This window comes from Pistacia vera, unplaced genomic scaffold, assembly GCF_008641045.1.
Source record: "Pistacia vera cultivar Batoury unplaced genomic scaffold, PisVer_v2 Contig20, whole genome shotgun sequence".
Taxonomy (NCBI): Eukaryota; Viridiplantae; Streptophyta; class Magnoliopsida; order Sapindales; family Anacardiaceae; genus Pistacia; species Pistacia vera.
The window spans coordinates 594,680-600,769 of record NW_022196002.1 but is presented as its reverse complement, the minus strand read 5'-3'; positions in this window follow the sequence as shown (position 1 = coordinate 600,769).

Sequence of the window (6,090 nt, the reverse complement as noted above, 5' to 3'; positions counted from 1 at the left end):
TTATAAAATTTTAAAAATCAAAACCAAACCGGTTTATAAAAAAAAATAGAATTTTCGAATCAATTTCAGTCTAAATTTTCGATTCGATTTAGTTTTCAAGCTACCAAAAGACTCATCAGTCTTCCCTTTTCAAAATCCCAAATTTGTTCTCTGTTTATTGTCGAAATATAAATTTTAATAATAAAATAATATTTTAAAAATCTATGAATAAAAAAATGTTATTTAATCATTATTTGGGCGAAAAAAAGTCATTAACTCTTGATAAATGTTAATTAATGGCACGTGTGAACAAAGTGGGAATGGACACTAATATTTAGTAAAATATTCACCCTTTTTTTTTGTCTCATTTGATTGGGTTAATATATTGACCAAAGAGTTTATTTAAAGCTATAAGCATTTTTAAAATTTTTTTTTAACTTAATTGTATCTCAAAAGTGTTTATAAAAATTAAAATAACCTATTTTAGGACTTATGTTTGAGCTTCTCTTATAAGCTTTTTTCAAGCTTATTTAAATTGTTGAAATATAAAAAAATATATATGTTATTATATTTTATGAATTTGACATGATTTTTCTGTATATTAAAACCCTTATTGGTATAAAAACCTATTTTGCATTTTCTTAACCAAACAATTAACAATTTTTTCATAAAAACTATATTTTCATAAGGTCCACTCTAATAACCTCTTCTTCTATAAACCGCATCAAACAGACTCTAATTAATAAGCTACATCGTTTCTAAATTAAATAGACATGTTAAGTTGTCATTGACTTCAAAATTATAATATGTACCGGGTGTGCAAGTGCAAATGTTTACGAGAAAATTAGCCTTCCAAGTGCAAATATGGTTTATAATTAAATTAAATTGTGGATAAGCGTAAAAATGAACATATAAAATATATGAGCCATTATTATACTAAGGTAGCGTTCGATTCGACAATGTTATATTACTGAAAAGATAGGATTACTAGTGAGATAGATTACTGTGAAATGTTATATTAAAATATTTGGTTAGATTGGTTGGTATAAATAATTAATATATTTGGTTGTGAAGAATAAAAAATTATTATTTAAAGGACGTTTGGATCATGTAATATTTTATTATACGGGAATATTATATTAATGAAAAAAAGATTACCTTGAATATTATTGGGAATGTTTAGTTAATGTGTTTGGTTGATTTGAATAAATTGGTGAATAATATGTTTAATTGGGAGGGTAAATGTGTGGGTATACTATATAGATTATTAAAGTGCCCTCCTTTTTAAATAATAATATAATATTATTTTTTTATTATTATTATTTGAATCATTCTTTTAACTTCCTACATTTGAAATTTTGCTAAAACACCCCAAACTTATAAAACTTTAATTTATAGCAAAATCACCCCCACCCACCCCAAGCCACTGTTGACAGTCAGCCACCACCACGAGCCGCCGCCAGCAATCAATAGAATGGCGCACGACTGGCTGTATATGGCCGGTGGTGCACGAACAAAACCAGAAATGGCCAAGCATCACAAATCCATGGCCGAAAAACAACCAGATCTACGCCAGATCTCACCATTTCCGACCACGGCCATGAATCTATGATCCATGGTAGGAAAAGGCCTTACTGGCGCACGACCGACCAGATCTCGCCGATCATGCACCATTACGGCGACTGACACTGGCAGCCGACGGTGGTCTTGGATGGCTGTATGTATTTTGTTAACTTAACTTTTTTGTGGCTAGAGTGTTTTAGCTAATTTCTCAAATGTAAGGGGGCTGGATAATTATTATTTGGTAGATATTTGAGAACAATTATGTCTAAAATGGTTTTTAATTAAGGGCAAAATGGGTAGAAAAAGATTACCCTAGTAATTTTTTAACAACACCCCTAGCAAGGTAATAAGATTACCCCCCACATTACCAATAGTAAACACTATTTGCAATAAAAGATTATTGTAATATTTTATTACTTGCAAACCAAACACTGGAATCTTGCAAAATAGACGAAGATTACCCCCGTTATCTTATATACCCCCGATCCAAACGGCTCCGTAGAGTATTATTGTTAACCCCTTACATTTGAAAATGTAGCTAAAATACTTCCACAATAAAAGTTTAAAATTTAACAAAATACCCTCAATCACCAAAGACGACTATTGGCTGCTAGTGACAGTCGTTGAAATGGTGTACCACCGAACAGATCTGGCCGGCTGTGCGCCTATCTGACTGTTTTAGGGTAGATCAAAGGTCGAAAACAGCCAGAAAAGATTTAGCCATTTTTGTCCAAATCCATGGCCATTAAACAACCATAGATCTGGTCGTTTTTAGCCAGATTGATGGCCATTTGGCCGTTTCCGACCTTAACATCTCTGCATTTCTTAGAGATATTAATTAACAATGACCTCAGCAAGAGATAAATTATTGGACTTTCACAAAAATTAATTAAAATTCACCTCATTTATTGCTTTTGTGTTTTCATTGCTTTGAAACTCATGTCACCAGAATTTCGACAAGCCTACTGATTTTAATTTCAGTTAATCAAAATTAATACATTAATGTTAATTAGTTTCACAGGCCTAACCAAGTTTTTAATTCGCTTGTTTATTTTTATTTTTTTTTATAATAATAGTTGCAATGCCATTTGAACCTCTGTTCTATCCCCAAAGGTTTTGTTACAGTGGAGATAATAAATATCACCATCAATTATGAAAATAATTCGACGTAAATATTTTAGGATGTCAGTTTCAAGATTAAGATTTAGAAAGGAAAGGTTATAAGGTGGAAAGAGATTTTGAAAAGAAAAAAAATAATTATAATTCCGAATAATTGATGGCAAGGAAAGGTTGCTACTTTTCGCAGTTGATAATGAACAAACCTTCTTAATATTAAAGAGATGTCAGTTGTTTAAGATAAGTTTGAAACTTTCTAACTCTTGTTATAACCACAACTCATAGAGGTCCATATTTATAGTGTTATGTGGTAAATCCATCTATTCACACCACGTGTCCCAAGGTTGTACTATCATCTAGGCCATGTGTCACTCTATGAGAGTGTTGCTTCATTTATAAGTCTACCAAGGATTACTTCATTGGTAAGTCTCAAGGTTGTGCTATCAGTTAGGCCGCGTGTCACTCTATTTGAGGATTACCTTATGTGTAGATCCATCAATGTAACAATATAAATTGATCTCTCACCCTAATGGGAGACCTTTTAAAAAACCTTTTTTTCCTGCTATTAAAGACCATCTCATATGTGCTAAGAGCTAAGCTCGCTTGTACGTGGAGAACACACAAGAAAAAGTAATACCGGTTCAGTGTGCTTGCTTGTTATTTTCATACTATTTCAATATTAAAATATCAATTTACTACAAACCCTTGTGTAGGTTTCATCAAGAAATTTAAGTACTTCTCATTGGTGTAAAAACTGCATCAACATATAGGGATAATTACTTTATACTCGCCGGTGAGAGCAGCAAGATGACTCATGTTTGTGCAACTTACGTTGTGAAACAAATTCTGAACTCTTAGTTTTGAAAAGAATATCAAGAAGTTGCTTAATGTTGATAAGCCATATAACAACTAGCACTATCCTATTTTCTTGTAGTGAATACTTCGGATTATCAATAAACCCTAAACCCTACCCTTTGAATCTCAGGTTTGGAATACATATTGTCAAGCAACAAGCAACCAACCTGAGACCAGTGATATGCATTTTTCACACTAAGAACCTTGGATAGAAATAAATATAATAACAACAACGAAGGGCTTTTAACTCGAGAAACAAGATATTTTACAATAAGAAAAAGAAAATGGGTCAGATAAAGAAAAAAAAAAAAAAAAGAATGAAAGAAAAGAGAAAAGAAAAAGAAGGGTAATGGATATTATACCGACATGGTGGGTATAAGCCACGAGGTCATTTGCCACCATCTTAATATCTACTCGAAAGCTTGACCTATCTGCCAGAAAAGAAGGGCAATGGATACAGAGTGCTCTCGAGTGCTCAAAGAAAAAGTTGACACCCTCCTTGAAATCAAGTTCATTCGAGAAGTTAAGTATTCATACTAGCTCGCAAATCTCGTGCTCGTCAAAAAACCAAATGGCAAATGGCGAACCTGTTGGGATATTGTGGCTCGATTTCATATTAGTTCCCATATGAAATTATATGTCTTTAGGAAAACTATTTGGTAAAGAATACAATTGTAAATATGAATATAATTTAGGAGTCCTAATGGGAATTAAAATATGAATCCTATTAGAAATAGAATATCACATAAACTACCTATAAATATACGGGTAAAAACAAATTCAAGGTTATGAGAGAATGTGAAAACACGTGGTATTTGATGTCAGGGTTATTAAACACCATGAGGAGAGTATCTTAGAAACTGGGATTTTTTCCACCAATGTTTTGAAACCCGGACTGAAAGGTGACTTGGCCAAATGACCGGTTTTCGGTCTGAGCAATCCAACTGGTATGATTGGCGGGTCAGACTACTTATGTCATTTCTCACCTATCACCTCATCTTCTCTTGTCTTCCTCTGCTGCTTCTTTTCCTTCATCTTTTTTTTCTCTCTCTCTCTTTCTCCCTATCCTCTTCTCTTTCTTCTTTATAGATGAGATTTTCAAGCCTAGTTCCCTTGCATATCATCAAGTTACAATTCTGAATTGTGGGTTTGGTTTGCTTCAACCTTTTGAAAACAAAACGAAAACAAAAATAAATAAATAAGTAAACCAAAAAAAGCAACTTGCTCACAAGTCACACGTGAAACCCGGATATATAGAAATGCAAGAGAAATGGGTTTGAATCGATGGTGTTTGTTGTCTCAATGCTTTCATGCAATCTGCGAACATGTGAGTTTGTTTTTATTTAGGGTGTTTTTGTTTTAATTCAATTGAACAACAAAATCAGTTTCTTTGATAAGAGATAAGAGCTGAACTTTGAAGGCTAAAGCCATTTCGAAGTTGAAAATGTGAAATGAAGAAGGAGAGATAGGGTGAGATGGTTTTAGGGATTTTGATTTATTATGGCCCAAATTTGCTGTCGGGCCAGTTGGACCAAAGGTCTGGCACTATCTTGCCGGTCCAACAACAATTTAGAATGGTCTAAATAATTAATCTGTTTTTATTGTATTAGTGAACCAGAGTTTTGAATAAAACCCGGTCTGACCGATCAGATCGGCTAGTCTGGTCTGCTCTGGTTCGGGTTTCAAAACATTGGTTTCCACTCTAGGTACTAGGTTAAGCGTGGTTAGAAATAAAATGTTTTCGCTCTGTTTTATGTACTAGGTTTATGGTATTGTGTATTCTTGTATATCATGTTCATGAAACTATAGTGAATTTCTCTCATCCATGGATGTAGACAAGTTATGCTGAACCACATCAATATGATGTCTCTTTGTGAGGTATGATTTATTCTTATATTAATTATCTCAAATGTATGTTTTCCATTATGCGATCTTCTAACAAGTGGTATCAGAGCTCCAAGTTACGACTTGGGAGATGAGTTCTTTTGAGATGGTGGATGCTCATAAGAGACGAACTACAACAAGTTTAAGTTGTAGGTGGAGTCATTCTCAAATCTTGGCATCAAAATTTGGCATGGTTATTGTGCGACCTGGATGCTAAAAAAATTGGACAAGGTTAGTCGTGACTTGGATGCCTTGATGGTTAGAAATGGCCATTTCGCCTACCCCGATAAGGAACCACCCCGACCCGATTGGGCGGGGATTCCCCAAATTTCTCAGGTGATAGGTTGGGGTGGGTAGAAAAAAATCCTTGCACCCAGGGACGGGGCGAGTATGGGGGTTAGTTTTCCCTGATGGGGACCTGCCTCGCCCCACCCCCCCAAAAGCCCCATAAAACCCTAACTCGTGTCGCCCCCAATGGCCTCGTGAAAACCCCGCCTCATGCCATCCCCGACCTGCCCTACCTCGAAAAATTGTAGCCTAGCCCCTTCTTTTATACAATAATGTAATATTATTATATATCTAAATGAAATATAAAATACGTCTTAGTATTTCAATACATATACGTGCAATTCAATCATTTTTATCTTATATTAGATTAATAAATATTATTAATCTAAGACTATTTATTAATTT